This window comes from Tachysurus fulvidraco, chromosome 22, assembly GCF_022655615.1.
Source record: "Tachysurus fulvidraco isolate hzauxx_2018 chromosome 22, HZAU_PFXX_2.0, whole genome shotgun sequence".
NCBI classification, from domain to species: Eukaryota; Metazoa; Chordata; class Actinopteri; order Siluriformes; family Bagridae; genus Tachysurus; species Tachysurus fulvidraco.
This window is the reverse complement of record NC_062539.1, coordinates 11,928,154-11,946,209: the sequence shown is the minus strand read 5'-3', so window position 1 is coordinate 11,946,209 and position 18,056 is coordinate 11,928,154. Positions and strand designations below refer to the sequence as shown.

The following is an 18,056-nucleotide window of genomic DNA, read 5'->3' as shown; positions in this document are numbered from 1 at the left end:
TTCAAGAACTTGTGTAAAGCCAGTCTTGATAAACTTGTACAGCATATGTTGTAAATGCAGTGTGTGTGTGTGTGTGTGTGTGTGTGTGTGTGTGTGTGTGTGTGTGTGTGTGTGTGTGTGTGTGTGTGTGAGTGAGTGAGAGAGAGAGAGAGAGAGAGAGAGAGCGCTCACTTACTCCTGACGCGGGCTCTTTGCGGCCCCACACTCCAGTTCAGTTGGTGGCGGTGTGTAATGAGTTGTAAATAGACTGTGCACAGTCACGGTTGTTTGAGTTGCAGCAAGTTGATGTGTTGTATGAGTTTTGTAAGGCGTGTATGTGGCATTATGATGAAGCAAGAAGAGTGAGAGAGAAGGTGCCTGTTTAAAAAAGGCAGCACATCGATAAGCAAGTGTATGCTGTTTAAGAGACGCCTTCGAACAGCATGCAGTATAAAGGGACTGTAGTGCAGGGACTCTTTCGCTTACGGCCATACCACCCTGAGAACGCCCGATCTCGTCCGATCTCGGAAGCTAAGCAGGGTCGGGCCTGGTTAGTACTTGGATGGGAGACCGCCTGGGAATACCAGGTGCTGTAAGCTTTTTCACCTCCGCTTTCAAAAGCGGCCGCTGCGACTTTTACGACGCAAAACCCACTTCATCTTTCATTCAATTTTTATTACACAGAGACAACGTGGAGAGACACATATGACAAAATCAAGAACAAATCAGTCAACACAAATTCATGCCCAAATTGCAAAGTATTTTTCACGTTCTGTCTTCCGTCATTCATTCATTCCTTTTTAACTTTATTTATTCTTTTGAATTACTTTTTATTTTGAACAAACTTTTTTGGCCATAAAGTTATTTAATCTTCTCTTGATAATAAAAGTATTCTATTCATTTTACTCCCCTCTTACTGGCTCATTAACTATAATTGTTTATCATTTGAATCCATTTATTTCTTTATTCGTCCAATCAATTCCACGACTGCTTCAAGAACTTGTGTAAAGCCAGTCTTGATAAACTTGTACAGCATATGTTGTAAATGCAGTGTGTGTGTGTGTGTGTGTGTGTGTGTGTGTGTGTGTGTGTGTGTGTGTGAGTGAGTGAGAGAGAGAGAGAGAGAGAGAGAGAGAGAGAGAGAGAGAGAGCGCTCACTTACTCCTGACGCGGGCTCTTTGCGGCCCCACACTCCAGTTCAGTTGGTGGCGGTGTGTAATGAGTTGTAAATAGACTGTGCACAGTCACGGTTGTTTGAGTGGCAGCAAGTTGATGTGTTGTATGAGTTTTGTAAGGCGTGTATGTGGCATTATGATGAAGCAAGAAGAGTGAGAGAGAAGGTGCCTGTTTAAAAAAGGCAGCACATCGATAAGCAAGTGTATGCTGTTTAAGAGACGCCTTCGAACAGCATGCAGTATAAAGGGACTGTAGTGCAGGGACTCTTTCGCTTACGGCCATACCACCCTGAGAACGCCCGATCTCGTCCGATCTCGGAAGCTAAGCAGGGTCGGGCCTGGTTAGTACTTGGATGGGAGACCGCCTGGGAATACCAGGTGCTGTAAGCTTTTTCACCTCCGCTTTCAAAAGCGGCCGCTGCGACTTTTACGACGCAAAACCCACTTCATCTTTCATTCAATTTTTATTACACAGAGACAACGTGGAGAGACACATATGACAAAATCAAGAACAAATCAGTCAACACAAATTCATGCCCAAATTGCAAAGTATTTTTCACGTTCTGTCTTCCGTCATTCATTCATTCCTTTTTAACTTTATTTATTCTTTTGAATTACTTTTTATTTTGAACAAACTTTTTTGGCCATAAAGTTATTTAATCTTCTCTTGATAATAAAAGTATTCTATTCATTTTACTCCCCTCTTACTGGCTCATTAACTATAATTGTTTATCATTTGAATCCATTTATTTCTTTATTCGTCCAATCAATTCCACGACTGCTTCAAGAACTTGTGTAAAGCCAGTCTTGATAAACTTGTACAGCATATGTTGTAAATGCAGTGTGTGTGTGTGTGTGTGTGTGTGTGTGTGTGTGTGTGTGTGTGTGTGTGTGTGTGTGTGTGTGTGTGTGTGTGTGAGAGAGAGAGAGAGAGAGAGAGAGAGAGAGAGAGAGAGAGAGAGAGAGAGCGCTCACTTACTCCTGACGCGGGCTCTTTGCGGCCCCACACTCCAGTTCAGTTGGTGGCGGTAAAGCGTCGAAATCCTGAAGATTGAAGAAGAGAGCCGGCGTGTAGCCGTTGTAGTTGTATGGGTTTTTGAATTGTTGATGTGAATTGTTTTAACGGTGCTAATAAGTGATGTAAGAAAAGTATGTGTGTAATGAGTTGTAAATAGACTGTGCACAGTCACGGTTGTTTGAGTGGCAGCAAGTTGATGTGTTGTATGAGTTTTGTAAGGCGTGTATGTGGCATTATGATGAAGCAAGAAGAGTGAGAGAGAAGGTGCCTGTTTAAAAAAGGCAGCACATCGATAAGCAAGTGTATGCTGTTTAAGAGACGCCTTCGAACAGCATGCAGTATAAAGGGACTGTAGTGCAGGGACTCTTTCGCTTACGGCCATACCACCCTGAGAACGCCCGATCTCGTCCGATCTCGGAAGCTAAGCAGGGTCGGGCCTGGTTAGTACTTGGATGGGAGACCGCCTGGGAATACCAGGTGCTGTAAGCTTTTTCACCTCCGCTTTCAAAAGCGGCCGCTGCGACTTTTACGACGCAAAACCCACTTCATCTTTCATTCAATTTTTATTACACAGAGACAACGTGGAGAGACACATATGACAAAATCAAGAACAAATCAGTCAACACAAATTCATGCCCAAATTGCAAAGTATTTTTCACGTTCTGTCTTCCGTCATTCATTCATTCCTTTTTAACTTTATTTATTCTTTTGAATTACTTTTTATTTTGAACAAACTTTTTTGGCCATAAAGTTATTTAATCTTCTCTTGATAATAAAAGTATTCTATTCATTTTACTCCCCTCTTACTGGCTCATTAACTATAATTGTTTATCATTTGAATCCATTTATTTCTTTATTCGTCCAATCAATTCCACGACTGCTTCAAGAACTTGTGTAAAGCCAGTCTTGATAAACTTGTACAGCATATGTTGTAAATGCAGTGTGTGTGTGTGTGTGTGTGTGTGTGTGTGTGTGTGTGTGTGTGTGTGTGTGTGTGTGTGTGTGTGTGAGTGAGTGAGAGAGAGAGAGAGAGAGAGAGAGAGAGAGAGCGCTCACTTACTCCTGACGCGGGCTCTTTGCGGCCCCACACTCCAGTTCAGTTGGTGGCGGTGTGTAATGAGTTGTAAATAGACTGTGCACAGTCACGGTTGTTTGAGTGGCAGCAAGTTGATGTGTTGTATGAGTTTTGTAAGGCGTGTATGTGGCATTATGATGAAGCAAGAAGAGTGAGAGAGAAGGTGCCTGTTTAAAAAAGGCAGCACATCGATAAGCAAGTGTATGCTGTTTAAGAGACGCCTTCGAACAGCATGCAGTATAAAGGGACTGTAGTGCAGGGACTCTTTCGCTTACGGCCATACCACCCTGAGAACGCCCGATCTCGTCCGATCTCGGAAGCTAAGCAGGGTCGGGCCTGGTTAGTACTTGGATGGGAGACCGCCTGGGAATACCAGGTGCTGTAAGCTTTTTCACCTCCGCTTTCAAAAGCGGCCGCTGCGACTTTTACGACGCAAAACCCACTTCATCTTTCATTCAATTTTTATTACACAGAGACAACGTGGAGAGACACATATGACAAAATCAAGAACAAATCAGTCAACACAAATTCATGCCCAAATTGCAAAGTATTTTTCACGTTCTGTCTTCCGTCATTCATTCATTCCTTTTTAACTTTATTTATTCTTTTGAATTACTTTTTATTTTGAACAAACTTTTTTGGCCATAAAGTTATTTAATCTTCTCTTGATAATAAAAGTATTCTATTCATTTTACTCCCCTCTTACTGGCTCATTAACTATAATTGTTTATCATTTGAATCCATTTATTTCTTTATTCGTCCAATCAATTCCACGACTGCTTCAAGAACTTGTGTAAAGCCAGTCTTGATAAACTTGTACAGCATATGTTGTAAATGCAGTGTGTGTGTGTGTGTGTGTGTGTGTGTGTGTGTGTGTGTGTGTGTGTGTGTGTGTGTGTGTGTGTGTGTGTGTGTGAGTGAGAGAGAGAGAGAGAGAGAGAGAGAGAGAGAGAGAGAGAGAGAGCGCTCACTTACTCCTGACGCGGGCTCTTTGCGGCCCCACACTCCAGTTCAGTTGGTGGCGGTAAAGCGTCGAAATCCTGAAGATTGAAGAAGAGAGCCGGCGTGTAGCCGTTGTAGTTGTATGGGTTTTTGAATTGTTGATGTGAATTGTTTTAACGGTGCTAATAAGTGATGTAAGAAAAGTATGTGTGTAATGAGTTGTAAATAGACTGTGCACAGTCACGGTTGTTTGAGTGGCAGCAAGTTGATGTGTTGTATGAGTTTTGTAAGGCGTGTATGTGGCATTATGATGAAGCAAGAAGAGTGAGAGAGAAGGTGCCTGTTTAAAAAAGGCAGCACATCGATAAGCAAGTGTATGCTGTTTAAGAGACGCCTTCGAACAGCATGCAGTATAAAGGGACTGTAGTGCAGGGACTCTTTCGCTTACGGCCATACCACCCTGAGAACGCCCGATCTCGTCCGATCTCGGAAGCTAAGCAGGGTCGGGCCTGGTTAGTACTTGGATGGGAGACCGCCTGGGAATACCAGGTGCTGTAAGCTTTTTCACCTCCGCTTTCAAAAGCGGCCGCTGCGACTTTTACGACGCAAAACCCACTTCATCTTTCATTCAATTTTTATTACACAGAGACAACGTGGAGAGACACATATGACAAAATCAAGAACAAATCAGTCAACACAAATTCATGCCCAAATTGCAAAGTATTTTTCACGTTCTGTCTTCCGTCATTCATTCATTCCTTTTTAACTTTATTTATTCTTTTGAATTACTTTTTATTTTGAACAAACTTTTTTGGCCATAAAGTTATTTAATCTTCTCTTGATAATAAAAGTATTCTATTCATTTTACTCCCCTCTTACTGGCTCATTAACTATAATTGTTTATCATTTGAATCCATTTATTTCTTTATTCGTCCAATCAATTCCACGACTGCTTCAAGAACTTGTGTAAAGCCAGTCTTGATAAACTTGTACAGCATATGTTGTAAATGCAGTGTGTGTGTGTGTGTGTGTGTGTGTGTGTGTGTGTGTGTGTGTGTGTGTGTGTGTGTGTGTGTGTGTGTGTGTGTGTGTGTGTGTGAGTGAGTGAGAGAGAGAGAGAGAGAGAGAGAGAGAGAGAGCGCTCACTTACTCCTGACGCGGGCTCTTTGCGGCCCCACACTCCAGTTCAGTTGGTGGCGGTGTGTAATGAGTTGTAAATAGACTGTGCACAGTCACGGTTGTTTGAGTTGCAGCAAGTTGATGTGTTGTATGAGTTTTGTAAGGCGTGTATGTGGCATTATGATGAAGCAAGAAGAGTGAGAGAGAAGGTGCCTGTTTAAAAAAGGCAGCACATCGATAAGCAAGTGTATGCTGTTTAAGAGACGCCTTCGAACAGCATGCAGTATAAAGGGACTGTAGTGCAGGGACTCTTTCGCTTACGGCCATACCACCCTGAGAACGCCCGATCTCGTCCGATCTCGGAAGCTAAGCAGGGTCGGGCCTGGTTAGTACTTGGATGGGAGACCGCCTGGGAATACCAGGTGCTGTAAGCTTTTTCACCTCCGCTTTCAAAAGCGGCCGCTGCGACTTTTACGACGCAAAACCCACTTCATCTTTCATTCAATTTTTATTACACAGAGACAACGTGGAGAGACACATATGACAAAATCAAGAACAAATCAGTCAACACAAATTCATGCCCAAATTGCAAAGTATTTTTCACGTTCTGTCTTCCGTCATTCATTCATTCCTTTTTAACTTTATTTATTCTTTTGAATTACTTTTTATTTTGAACAAACTTTTTTGGCCATAAAGTTATTTAATCTTCTCTTGATAATAAAAGTATTCTATTCATTTTACTCCCCTCTTACTGGCTCATTAACTATAATTGTTTATCATTTGAATCCATTTATTTCTTTATTCGTCCAATCAATTCCACGACTGCTTCAAGAACTTGTGTAAAGCCAGTCTTGATAAACTTGTACAGCATATGTTGTAAATGCAGTGTGTGTGTGTGTGTGTGTGTGTGTGTGTGTGTGTGTGTGTGTGTGTGTGTGTGTGTGTGTGTGTGTGTGAGTGAGAGAGAGAGAGAGAGAGAGAGAGAGAGAGAGAGAGAGAGAGAGAGAGCGCTCACTTACTCCTGACGCGGGCTCTTTGCGGCCCCACACTCCAGTTCAGTTGGTGGCGGTAAAGCGTCGAAATCCTGAAGATTGAAGAAGAGAGCCGGCGTGTAGCCGTTGTAGTTGTATGGGTTTTTGAATTGTTGATGTGAATTGTTTTAACGGTGCTAATAAGTGATGTAAGAAAAGTATGTGTGTAATGAGTTGTAAATAGACTGTGCACAGTCACGGTTGTTTGAGTGGCAGCAAGTTGATGTGTTGTATGAGTTTTGTAAGGCGTGTATGTGGCATTATGATGAAGCAAGAAGAGTGAGAGAGAAGGTGCCTGTTTAAAAAAGGCAGCACATCGATAAGCAAGTGTATGCTGTTTAAGAGACGCCTTCGAACAGCATGCAGTATAAAGGGACTGTAGTGCAGGGACTCTTTCGCTTACGGCCATACCACCCTGAGAACGCCCGATCTCGTCCGATCTCGGAAGCTAAGCAGGGTCGGGCCTGGTTAGTACTTGGATGGGAGACCGCCTGGGAATACCAGGTGCTGTAAGCTTTTTCACCTCCGCTTTCAAAAGCGGCCGCTGCGACTTTTACGACGCAAAACCCACTTCATCTTTCATTCAATTTTTATTACACAGAGACAACGTGGAGAGACACATATGACAAAATCAAGAACAAATCAGTCAACACAAATTCATGCCCAAATTGCAAAGTATTTTTCACGTTCTGTCTTCCGTCATTCATTCATTCCTTTTTAACTTTATTTATTCTTTTGAATTACTTTTTATTTTGAACAAACTTTTTTGGCCATAAAGTTATTTAATCTTCTCTTGATAATAAAAGTATTCTATTCATTTTACTCCCCTCTTACTGGCTCATTAACTATAATTGTTTATCATTTGAATCCATTTATTTCTTTATTCGTCCAATCAATTCCACGACTGCTTCAAGAACTTGTGTAAAGCCAGTCTTGATAAACTTGTACAGCATATGTTGTAAATGCAGTGTGTGTGTGTGTGTGTGTGTGTGTGTGTGTGTGTGTGTGTGTGTGTGTGTGTGTGTGTGTGTGTGTGTGTGTGTGTGAGTGAGTGAGAGAGAGAGAGAGAGAGAGAGAGCGCTCACTTACTCCTGACGCGGGCTCTTTGCGGCCCCACACTCCAGTTCAGTTGGTGGCGGTGTGTAATGAGTTGTAAATAGACTGTGCACAGTCACGGTTGTTTGAGTGGCAGCAAGTTGATGTGTTGTATGAGTTTTGTAAGGCGTGTATGTGGCATTATGATGAAGCAAGAAGAGTGAGAGAGAAGGTGCCTGTTTAAAAAAGGCAGCACATCGATAAGCAAGTGTATGCTGTTTAAGAGACGCCTTCGAACAGCATGCAGTATAAAGGGACTGTAGTGCAGGGACTCTTTCGCTTACGGCCATACCACCCTGAGAACGCCCGATCTCGTCCGATCTCGGAAGCTAAGCAGGGTCGGGCCTGGTTAGTACTTGGATGGGAGACCGCCTGGGAATACCAGGTGCTGTAAGCTTTTTCACCTCCGCTTTCAAAAGCGGCCGCTGCGACTTTTACGACGCAAAACCCACTTCATCTTTCATTCAATTTTTATTACACAGAGACAACGTGGAGAGACACATATGACAAAATCAAGAACAAATCAGTCAACACAAATTCATGCCCAAATTGCAAAGTATTTTTCACGTTCTGTCTTCCGTCATTCATTCATTCCTTTTTAACTTTATTTATTCTTTTGAATTACTTTTTATTTTGAACAAACTTTTTTGGCCATAAAGTTATTTAATCTTCTCTTGATAATAAAAGTATTCTATTCATTTTACTCCCCTCTTACTGGCTCATTAACTATAATTGTTTATCATTTGAATCCATTTATTTCTTTATTCGTCCAATCAATTCCACGACTGCTTCAAGAACTTGTGTAAAGCCAGTCTTGATAAACTTGTACAGCATATGTTGTAAATGCAGTGTGTGTGTGTGTGTGTGTGTGTGTGTGTGTGTGTGTGTGTGTGTGTGTGTGTGTGTGTGTGTGTGTGTGTGTGTGTGTGTGTGTGTGTGTGAGTGAGTGAGAGAGAGAGAGAGAGAGAGAGAGAGAGAGAGCGCTCACTTACTCCTGACGCGGGCTCTTTGCGGCCCCACACTCCAGTTCAGTTGGTGGCGGTGTGTAATGAGTTGTAAATAGACTGTGCACAGTCACGGTTGTTTGAGTGGCAGCAAGTTGATGTGTTGTATGAGTTTTGTAAGGCGTGTATGTGGCATTATGATGAAGCAAGAAGAGTGAGAGAGAAGGTGCCTGTTTAAAAAAGGCAGCACATCGATAAGCAAGTGTATGCTGTTTAAGAGACGCCTTCGAACAGCATGCAGTATAAAGGGACTGTAGTGCAGGGACTCTTTCGCTTACGGCCATACCACCCTGAGAACGCCCGATCTCGTCCGATCTCGGAAGCTAAGCAGGGTCGGGCCTGGTTAGTACTTGGATGGGAGACCGCCTGGGAATACCAGGTGCTGTAAGCTTTTTCACCTCCGCTTTCAAAAGCGGCCGCTGCGACTTTTACGACGCAAAACCCACTTCATCTTTCATTCAATTTTTATTACACAGAGACAACGTGGAGAGACACATATGACAAAATCAAGAACAAATCAGTCAACACAAATTCATGCCCAAATTGCAAAGTATTTTTCACGTTCTGTCTTCCGTCATTCATTCATTCCTTTTTAACTTTATTTATTCTTTTGAATTACTTTTTATTTTGAACAAACTTTTTTGGCCATAAAGTTATTTAATCTTCTCTTGATAATAAAAGTATTCTATTCATTTTACTCCCCTCTTACTGGCTCATTAACTATAATTGTTTATCATTTGAATCCATTTATTTCTTTATTCGTCCAATCAATTCCACGACTGCTTCAAGAACTTGTGTAAAGCCAGTCTTGATAAACTTGTACAGCATATGTTGTAAATGCAGTGTGTGTGTGTGTGTGTGTGTGTGTGTGTGTGTGTGTGTGTGTGTGTGTGTGTGTGTGTGTGTGTGTGTGTGTGTGTGAGAGAGAGAGAGAGAGAGAGAGAGAGAGAGAGAGAGAGAGAGAGAGAGAGAGCGCTCACTTACTCCTGACGCGGGCTCTTTGCGGCCCCACACTCCAGTTCAGTTGGTGGCGGTAAAGCGTCGAAATCCTGAAGATTGAAGAAGAGAGCCGGCGTGTAGCCGTTGTAGTTGTATGGGTTTTTGAATTGTTGATGTGAATTGTTTTAACGGTGCTAATAAGTGATGTAAGAAAAGTATGTGTGTAATGAGTTGTAAATAGACTGTGCACAGTCACGGTTGTTTGAGTGGCAGCAAGTTGATGTGTTGTATGAGTTTTGTAAGGCGTGTATGTGGCATTATGATGAAGCAAGAAGAGTGAGAGAGAAGGTGCCTGTTTAAAAAAGGCAGCACATCGATAAGCAAGTGTATGCTGTTTAAGAGACGCCTTCGAACAGCATGCAGTATAAAGGGACTGTAGTGCAGGGACTCTTTCGCTTACGGCCATACCACCCTGAGAACGCCCGATCTCGTCCGATCTCGGAAGCTAAGCAGGGTCGGGCCTGGTTAGTACTTGGATGGGAGACCGCCTGGGAATACCAGGTGCTGTAAGCTTTTTCACCTCCGCTTTCAAAAGCGGCCGCTGCGACTTTTACGACGCAAAACCCACTTCATCTTTCATTCAATTTTTATTACACAGAGACAACGTGGAGAGACACATATGACAAAATCAAGAACAAATCAGTCAACACAAATTCATGCCCAAATTGCAAAGTATTTTTCACGTTCTGTCTTCCGTCATTCATTCATTCCTTTTTAACTTTATTTATTCTTTTGAATTACTTTTTATTTTGAACAAACTTTTTTGGCCATAAAGTTATTTAATCTTCTCTTGATAATAAAAGTATTCTATTCATTTTACTCCCCTCTTACTGGCTCATTAACTATAATTGTTTATCATTTGAATCCATTTATTTCTTTATTCGTCCAATCAATTCCACGACTGCTTCAAGAACTTGTGTAAAGCCAGTCTTGATAAACTTGTACAGCATATGTTGTAAATGCAGTGTGTGTGTGTGTGTGTGTGTGTGTGTGTGTGTGTGTGTGTGTGTGTGTGTGTGTGTGTGTGTGTGTGTGTGTGTGTGTGTGTGTGTGTGAGTGAGTGAGTGAGAGAGAGAGAGAGAGAGAGAGAGAGAGCGCTCACTTACTCCTGACGCGGGCTCTTTGCGGCCCCACACTCCAGTTCAGTTGGTGGCGGTGTGTAATGAGTTGTAAATAGACTGTGCACAGTCACGGTTGTTTGAGTTGCAGCAAGTTGATGTGTTGTATGAGTTTTGTAAGGCGTGTATGTGGCATTATGATGAAGCAAGAAGAGTGAGAGAGAAGGTGCCTGTTTAAAAAAGGCAGCACATCGATAAGCAAGTGTATGCTGTTTAAGAGACGCCTTCGAACAGCATGCAGTATAAAGGGACTGTAGTGCAGGGACTCTTTCGCTTACGGCCATACCACCCTGAGAACGCCCGATCTCGTCCGATCTCGGAAGCTAAGCAGGGTCGGGCCTGGTTAGTACTTGGATGGGAGACCGCCTGGGAATACCAGGTGCTGTAAGCTTTTTCACCTCCGCTTTCAAAAGCGGCCGCTGCGACTTTTACGACGCAAAACCCACTTCATCTTTCATTCAATTTTTATTACACAGAGACAACGTGGAGAGACACATATGACAAAATCAAGAACAAATCAGTCAACACAAATTCATGCCCAAATTGCAAAGTATTTTTCACGTTCTGTCTTCCGTCATTCATTCATTCCTTTTTAACTTTATTTATTCTTTTGAATTACTTTTTATTTTGAACAAACTTTTTTGGCCATAAAGTTATTTAATCTTCTCTTGATAATAAAAGTATTCTATTCATTTTACTCCCCTCTTACTGGCTCATTAACTATAATTGTTTATCATTTGAATCCATTTATTTCTTTATTCGTCCAATCAATTCCACGACTGCTTCAAGAACTTGTGTAAAGCCAGTCTTGATAAACTTGTACAGCATATGTTGTAAATGCAGTGTGTGTGTGTGTGTGTGTGTGTGTGTGTGTGTGTGTGTGTGTGTGTGTGTGTGTGTGTGTGTGTGTGTGTGTGAGTGAGAGAGAGAGAGAGAGAGAGAGAGAGAGAGAGAGAGAGAGAGAGCGCTCACTTACTCCTGACGCGGGCTCTTTGCGGCCCCACACTCCAGTTCAGTTGGTGGCGGTAAAGCGTCGAAATCCTGAAGATTGAAGAAGAGAGCCGGCGTGTAGCCGTTGTAGTTGTATGGGTTTTTGAATTGTTGATGTGAATTGTTTTAACGGTGCTAATAAGTGATGTAAGAAAAGTATGTGTGTAATGAGTTGTAAATAGACTGTGCACAGTCACGGTTGTTTGAGTGGCAGCAAGTTGATGTGTTGTATGAGTTTTGTAAGGCGTGTATGTGGCATTATGATGAAGCAAGAAGAGTGAGAGAGAAGGTGCCTGTTTAAAAAAGGCAGCACATCGATAAGCAAGTGTATGCTGTTTAAGAGACGCCTTCGAACAGCATGCAGTATAAAGGGACTGTAGTGCAGGGACTCTTTCGCTTACGGCCATACCACCCTGAGAACGCCCGATCTCGTCCGATCTCGGAAGCTAAGCAGGGTCGGGCCTGGTTAGTACTTGGATGGGAGACCGCCTGGGAATACCAGGTGCTGTAAGCTTTTTCACCTCCGCTTTCAAAAGCGGCCGCTGCGACTTTTACGACGCAAAACCCACTTCATCTTTCATTCAATTTTTATTACACAGAGACAACGTGGAGAGACACATATGACAAAATCAAGAACAAATCAGTCAACACAAATTCATGCCCAAATTGCAAAGTATTTTTCACGTTCTGTCTTCCGTCATTCATTCATTCCTTTTTAACTTTATTTATTCTTTTGAATTACTTTTTATTTTGAACAAACTTTTTTGGCCATAAAGTTATTTAATCTTCTCTTGATAATAAAAGTATTCTATTCATTTTACTCCCCTCTTACTGGCTCATTAACTATAATTGTTTATCATTTGAATCCATTTATTTCTTTATTCGTCCAATCAATTCCACGACTGCTTCAAGAACTTGTGTAAAGCCAGTCTTGATAAACTTGTACAGCATATGTTGTAAATGCAGTGTGTGTGTGTGTGTGTGTGTGTGTGTGTGTGTGTGTGTGTGTGTGTGTGTGTGTGTGTGTGTGTGTGTGTGTGTGTGTGTGTGTGTGTGTGTGAGTGAGTGAGAGAGAGAGAGAGAGAGAGAGAGAGCGCTCACTTACTCCTGACGCGGGCTCTTTGCGGCCCCACACTCCAGTTCAGTTGGTGGCGGTGTGTAATGAGTTGTAAATAGACTGTGCACAGTCACGGTTGTTTGAGTGGCAGCAAGTTGATGTGTTGTATGAGTTTTGTAAGGCGTGTATGTGGCATTATGATGAAGCAAGAAGAGTGAGAGAGAAGGTGCCTGTTTAAAAAAGGCAGCACATCGATAAGCAAGTGTATGCTGTTTAAGAGACGCCTTCGAACAGCATGCAGTATAAAGGGACTGTAGTGCAGGGACTCTTTCGCTTACGGCCATACCACCCTGAGAACGCCCGATCTCGTCCGATCTCGGAAGCTAAGCAGGGTCGGGCCTGGTTAGTACTTGGATGGGAGACCGCCTGGGAATACCAGGTGCTGTAAGCTTTTTCACCTCCGCTTTCAAAAGCGGCCGCTGCGACTTTTACGACGCAAAACCCACTTCATCTTTCATTCAATTTTTATTACACAGAGACAACGTGGAGAGACACATATGACAAAATCAAGAACAAATCAGTCAACACAAATTCATGCCCAAATTGCAAAGTATTTTTCACGTTCTGTCTTCCGTCATTCATTCATTCCTTTTTAACTTTATTTATTCTTTTGAATTACTTTTTATTTTGAACAAACTTTTTTGGCCATAAAGTTATTTAATCTTCTCTTGATAATAAAAGTATTCTATTCATTTTACTCCCCTCTTACTGGCTCATTAACTATAATTGTTTATCATTTGAATCCATTTATTTCTTTATTCGTCCAATCAATTCCACGACTGCTTCAAGAACTTGTGTAAAGCCAGTCTTGATAAACTTGTACAGCATATGTTGTAAATGCAGTGTGTGTGTGTGTGTGTGTGTGTGTGTGTGTGTGTGTGTGTGTGTGTGTGTGTGTGTGTGTGTGTGTGTGTGAGAGAGAGAGAGAGAGAGAGAGAGAGAGAGAGAGAGAGAGAGAGAGAGAGCGCTCACTTACTCCTGACGCGGGCTCTTTGCGGCCCCACACTCCAGTTCAGTTGGTGGCGGTAAAGCGTCGAAATCCTGAAGATTGAAGAAGAGAGCCGGCGTGTAGCCGTTGTAGTTGTATGGGTTTTTGAATTGTTGATGTGAATTGTTTTAACGGTGCTAATAAGTGATGTAAGAAAAGTATGTGTGTAATGAGTTGTAAATAGACTGTGCACAGTCACGGTTGTTTGAGTGGCAGCAAGTTGATGTGTTGTATGAGTTTTGTAAGGCGTGTATGTGGCATTATGATGAAGCAAGAAGAGTGAGAGAGAAGGTGCCTGTTTAAAAAAGGCAGCACATCGATAAGCAAGTGTATGCTGTTTAAGAGACGCCTTCGAACAGCATGCAGTATAAAGGGACTGTAGTGCAGGGACTCTTTCGCTTACGGCCATACCACCCTGAGAACGCCCGATCTCGTCCGATCTCGGAAGCTAAGCAGGGTCGGGCCTGGTTAGTACTTGGATGGGAGACCGCCTGGGAATACCAGGTGCTGTAAGCTTTTTCACCTCCGCTTTCAAAAGCGGCCGCTGCGACTTTTACGACGCAAAACCCACTTCATCTTTCATTCAATTTTTATTACACAGAGACAACGTGGAGAGACACATATGACAAAATCAAGAACAAATCAGTCAACACAAATTCATGCCCAAATTGCAAAGTATTTTTCACGTTCTGTCTTCCGTCATTCATTCATTCCTTTTTAACTTTATTTATTCTTTTGAATTACTTTTTATTTTGAACAAACTTTTTTGGCCATAAAGTTATTTAATCTTCTCTTGATAATAAAAGTATTCTATTCATTTTACTCCCCTCTTACTGGCTCATTAACTATAATTGTTTATCATTTGAATCCATTTATTTCTTTATTCGTCCAATCAATTCCACGACTGCTTCAAGAACTTGTGTAAAGCCAGTCTTGATAAACTTGTACAGCATATGTTGTAAATGCAGTGTGTGTGTGTGTGTGTGTGTGTGTGTGTGTGTGTGTGTGTGTGTGTGTGTGTGTGTGTGTGTGTGTGTGTGTGTGTGAGTGAGAGAGAGAGAGAGAGAGAGAGAGAGAGAGAGAGAGAGAGAGAGAGCGCTCACTTACTCCTGACGCGGGCTCTTTGCGGCCCCACACTCCAGTTCAGTTGGTGGCGGTAAAGCGTCGAAATCCTGAAGATTGAAGAAGAGAGCCGGCGTGTAGCCGTTGTAGTTGTATGGGTTTTTGAATTGTTGATGTGAATTGTTTTAACGGTGCTAATAAGTGATGTAAGAAAAGTATGTGTGTAATGAGTTGTAAATAGACTGTGCACAGTCACGGTTGTTTGAGTGGCAGCAAGTTGATGTGTTGTATGAGTTTTGTAAGGCGTGTATGTGGCATTATGATGAAGCAAGAAGAGTGAGAGAGAAGGTGCCTGTTTAAAAAAGGCAGCACATCGATAAGCAAGTGTATGCTGTTTAAGAGACGCCTTCGAACAGCATGCAGTATAAAGGGACTGTAGTGCAGGGACTCTTTCGCTTACGGCCATACCACCCTGAGAACGCCCGATCTCGTCCGATCTCGGAAGCTAAGCAGGGTCGGGCCTGGTTAGTACTTGGATGGGAGACCGCCTGGGAATACCAGGTGCTGTAAGCTTTTTCACCTCCGCTTTCAAAAGCGGCCGCTGCGACTTTTACGACGCAAAACCCACTTCATCTTTCATTCAATTTTTATTACACAGAGACAACGTGGAGAGACACATATGACAAAATCAAGAACAAATCAGTCAACACAAATTCATGCCCAAATTGCAAAGTATTTTTCACGTTCTGTCTTCCGTCATTCATTCATTCCTTTTTAACTTTATTTATTCTTTTGAATTACTTTTTATTTTGAACAAACTTTTTTGGCCATAAAGTTATTTAATCTTCTCTTGATAATAAAAGTATTCTATTCATTTTACTCCCCTCTTACTGGCTCATTAACTATAATTGTTTATCATTTGAATCCATTTATTTCTTTATTCGTCCAATCAATTCCACGACTGCTTCAAGAACTTGTGTAAAGCCAGTCTTGATAAACTTGTACAGCATATGTTGTAAATGCAGTGTGTGTGTGTGTGTGTGTGTGTGTGTGTGTGTGTGTGTGTGTGTGTGTGTGTGTGTGTGTGTGTGTGTGTGTGTGTGTGTGTGAGTGAGTGAGAGAGAGAGAGAGAGAGAGAGAGAGAGAGAGCGCTCACTTACTCCTGACGCGGGCTCTTTGCGGCCCCACACTCCAGTTCAGTTGGTGGCGGTGTGTAATGAGTTGTAAATAGACTGTGCACAGTCACGGTTGTTTGAGTGGCAGCAAGTTGATGTGTTGTATGAGTTTTGTAAGGCGTGTATGTGGCATTATGATGAAGCAAGAAGAGTGAGAGAGAAGGTGCCTGTTTAAAAAAGGCAGCACATCGATAAGCAAGTGTATGCTGTTTAAGAGACGCCTTCGAACAGCATGCAGTATAAAGGGACTGTAGTGCAGGGACTCTTTCGCTTACGGCCATACCACCCTGAGAACGCCCGATCTCGTCCGATCTCGGAAGCTAAGCAGGGTCGGGCCTGGTTAGTACTTGGATGGGAGACCGCCTGGGAATACCAGGTGCTGTAAGCTTTTTCACCTCCGCTTTCAAAAGCGGCCGCTGCGACTTTTACGACGCAAAACCCACTTCATCTTTCATTCAATTTTTATTACACAGAGACAACGTGGAGAGACACATATGACAAAATCAAGAACAAATCAGTCAACACAAATTCATGCCCAAATTGCAAAGTATTTTTCACGTTCTGTCTTCCGTCATTCATTCATTCCTTTTTAACTTTATTTATTCTTTTGAATTACTTTTTATTTTGAACAAACTTTTTTGGCCATAAAGTTATTTAATCTTCTCTTGATAATAAAAGTATTCTATTCATTTTACTCCCCTCTTACTGGCTCATTAACTATAATTGTTTATCATTTGAATCCATTTATTTCTTTATTCGTCCAATCAATTCCACGACTGCTTCAAGAACTTGTGTAAAGCCAGTCTTGATAAACTTGTACAGCATATGTTGTAAATGCAGTGTGTGTGTGTGTGTGTGTGTGTGTGTGTGTGTGTGTGTGTGTGTGTGTGTGTGTGTGTGTGTGTGTGTGTGTGTGAGAGAGAGAGAGAGAGAGAGAGAGAGAGAGAGAGAGAGAGAGAGAGAGAGAGCGCTCACTTACTCCTGACGCGGGCTCTTTGCGGCCCCACACTCCAGTTCAGTTGGTGGCGGTAAAGCGTCGAAATCCTGAAGATTGAAGAAGAGAGCCGGCGTGTAGCCGTTGTAGTTGTATGGGTTTTTGAATTGTTGATGTGAATTGTTTTAACGGTGCTAATAAGTGATGTAAGAAAAGTATGTGTGTAATGAGTTGTAAATAGACTGTGCACAGTCACGGTTGTTTGAGTGGCAGCAAGTTGATGTGTTGTATGAGTTTTGTAAGGCGTGTATGTGGCATTATGATGAAGCAAGAAGAGTGAGAGAGAAGGTGCCTGTTTAAAAAAGGCAGCACATCGATAAGCAAGTGTATGCTGTTTAAGAGACGCCTTCGAACAGCATGCAGTATAAAGGGACTGTAGTGCAGGGACTCTTTCGCTTACGGCCATACCACCCTGAGAACGCCCGATCTCGTCCGATCTCGGAAGCTAAGCAGGGTCGGGCCTGGTTAGTACTTGGATGGGAGACCGCCTGGGAATACCAGGTGCTGTAAGCTTTTTCACCTCCGCTTTCAAAAGCGGCCGCTGCGACTTTTACGACGCAAAACCCACTTCATCTTTCATTCAATTTTTATTACACAGAGACAACGTGGAGAGACACATATGACAAAATCAAGAACAAATCAGTCAACACAAATTCATGCCCAAATTGCAAAGTATTTTTCACGTTCTGTCTTCCGTCATTCATTCATTCCTTTTTAACTTTATTTATTCTTTTGAATTACTTTTTATTTTGAACAAACTTTTTTGGCCATAAAGTTATTTAATCTTCTCTTGATAATAAAAGTATTCTATTCATTTTACTCCCCTCTTACTGGCTCATTAACTATAATTGTTTATCATTTGAATCCATTTATTTCTTTATTCGTCCAATCAATTCCACGACTGCTTCAAGAACTTGTGTAAAGCCAGTCTTGATAAACTTGTACAGCATATGTTGTAAATGCAGTGTGTGTGTGTGTGTGTGTGTGTGTGTGTGTGTGTGTGTGTGTGTGTGTGTGTGTGTGTGTGTGTGTGTGTGTGTGTGTGAGTGAGAGAGAGAGAGAGAGAGAGAGAGAGAGAGAGAGAGAGAGAGAGCGCTCACTTACTCCTGACGCGGGCTCTTTGCGGCCCCACACTCCAGTTCAGTTGGTGGCGGTAAAGCGTCGAAATCCTGAAG

The 18,056-nt window shown here is 42.3% G+C and overlaps 17 non-coding genes across 17 annotated transcripts; all 17 read left to right on the top strand.

Annotated features, from left to right (window-relative positions):
• Positions 1-459: 459 nt before the first annotated feature.
• LOC125139998 lies at positions 460-578 on the top strand. The gene has a single exon (XR_007139187.1). It is a non-coding gene; the product is annotated as a 5S ribosomal RNA (ribosomal RNA).
• An 847-nt stretch (positions 579-1,425) lies between these two features.
• LOC125139997 lies at positions 1,426-1,544 on the top strand. Its single transcript, XR_007139186.1, has one exon. It is a non-coding gene; the product is annotated as a 5S ribosomal RNA (ribosomal RNA).
• Positions 1,545-2,542: 998 nt separating this feature from the next.
• Positions 2,543-2,661, top strand: LOC125139996. Its single transcript, XR_007139185.1, has one exon. It is a non-coding gene; the product is annotated as a 5S ribosomal RNA (ribosomal RNA).
• Positions 2,662-3,516: 855 nt separating this feature from the next.
• On the top strand, positions 3,517-3,635 carry LOC125139995. The gene has a single exon (XR_007139184.1). It is a non-coding gene; the product is annotated as a 5S ribosomal RNA (ribosomal RNA).
• A 996-nt stretch (positions 3,636-4,631) lies between these two features.
• LOC113637330 lies at positions 4,632-4,750 on the top strand. The gene has a single exon (XR_007139183.1). It is a non-coding gene; the product is annotated as a 5S ribosomal RNA (ribosomal RNA).
• An 873-nt stretch (positions 4,751-5,623) lies between these two features.
• On the top strand, positions 5,624-5,742 carry LOC125139994. The gene has a single exon (XR_007139182.1). It is a non-coding gene; the product is annotated as a 5S ribosomal RNA (ribosomal RNA).
• Positions 5,743-6,736: 994 nt separating this feature from the next.
• LOC125139993 lies at positions 6,737-6,855 on the top strand. Its single transcript, XR_007139181.1, has one exon. It is a non-coding gene; the product is annotated as a 5S ribosomal RNA (ribosomal RNA).
• An 857-nt stretch (positions 6,856-7,712) lies between these two features.
• Positions 7,713-7,831, top strand: LOC125139992. Its single transcript, XR_007139180.1, has one exon. It is a non-coding gene; the product is annotated as a 5S ribosomal RNA (ribosomal RNA).
• An 879-nt stretch (positions 7,832-8,710) lies between these two features.
• On the top strand, positions 8,711-8,829 carry LOC125139991. Its single transcript, XR_007139179.1, has one exon. It is a non-coding gene; the product is annotated as a 5S ribosomal RNA (ribosomal RNA).
• Positions 8,830-9,831: 1,002 nt separating this feature from the next.
• On the top strand, positions 9,832-9,950 carry LOC125139990. Its single transcript, XR_007139178.1, has one exon. It is a non-coding gene; the product is annotated as a 5S ribosomal RNA (ribosomal RNA).
• An 877-nt stretch (positions 9,951-10,827) lies between these two features.
• Positions 10,828-10,946, top strand: LOC125139989. The gene has a single exon (XR_007139177.1). It is a non-coding gene; the product is annotated as a 5S ribosomal RNA (ribosomal RNA).
• A 994-nt stretch (positions 10,947-11,940) lies between these two features.
• Positions 11,941-12,059, top strand: LOC125139988. The gene has a single exon (XR_007139176.1). It is a non-coding gene; the product is annotated as a 5S ribosomal RNA (ribosomal RNA).
• An 875-nt stretch (positions 12,060-12,934) lies between these two features.
• On the top strand, positions 12,935-13,053 carry LOC125139987. The gene has a single exon (XR_007139175.1). It is a non-coding gene; the product is annotated as a 5S ribosomal RNA (ribosomal RNA).
• A 994-nt stretch (positions 13,054-14,047) lies between these two features.
• LOC125139986 lies at positions 14,048-14,166 on the top strand. Its single transcript, XR_007139174.1, has one exon. It is a non-coding gene; the product is annotated as a 5S ribosomal RNA (ribosomal RNA).
• Positions 14,167-15,166: 1,000 nt separating this feature from the next.
• LOC125139985 lies at positions 15,167-15,285 on the top strand. The gene has a single exon (XR_007139173.1). It is a non-coding gene; the product is annotated as a 5S ribosomal RNA (ribosomal RNA).
• An 871-nt stretch (positions 15,286-16,156) lies between these two features.
• LOC125139984 lies at positions 16,157-16,275 on the top strand. Its single transcript, XR_007139172.1, has one exon. It is a non-coding gene; the product is annotated as a 5S ribosomal RNA (ribosomal RNA).
• A 1,000-nt stretch (positions 16,276-17,275) lies between these two features.
• LOC125139983 lies at positions 17,276-17,394 on the top strand. Its single transcript, XR_007139171.1, has one exon. It is a non-coding gene; the product is annotated as a 5S ribosomal RNA (ribosomal RNA).
• The last annotated feature ends 662 nt before the right edge of the window (positions 17,395-18,056 follow it).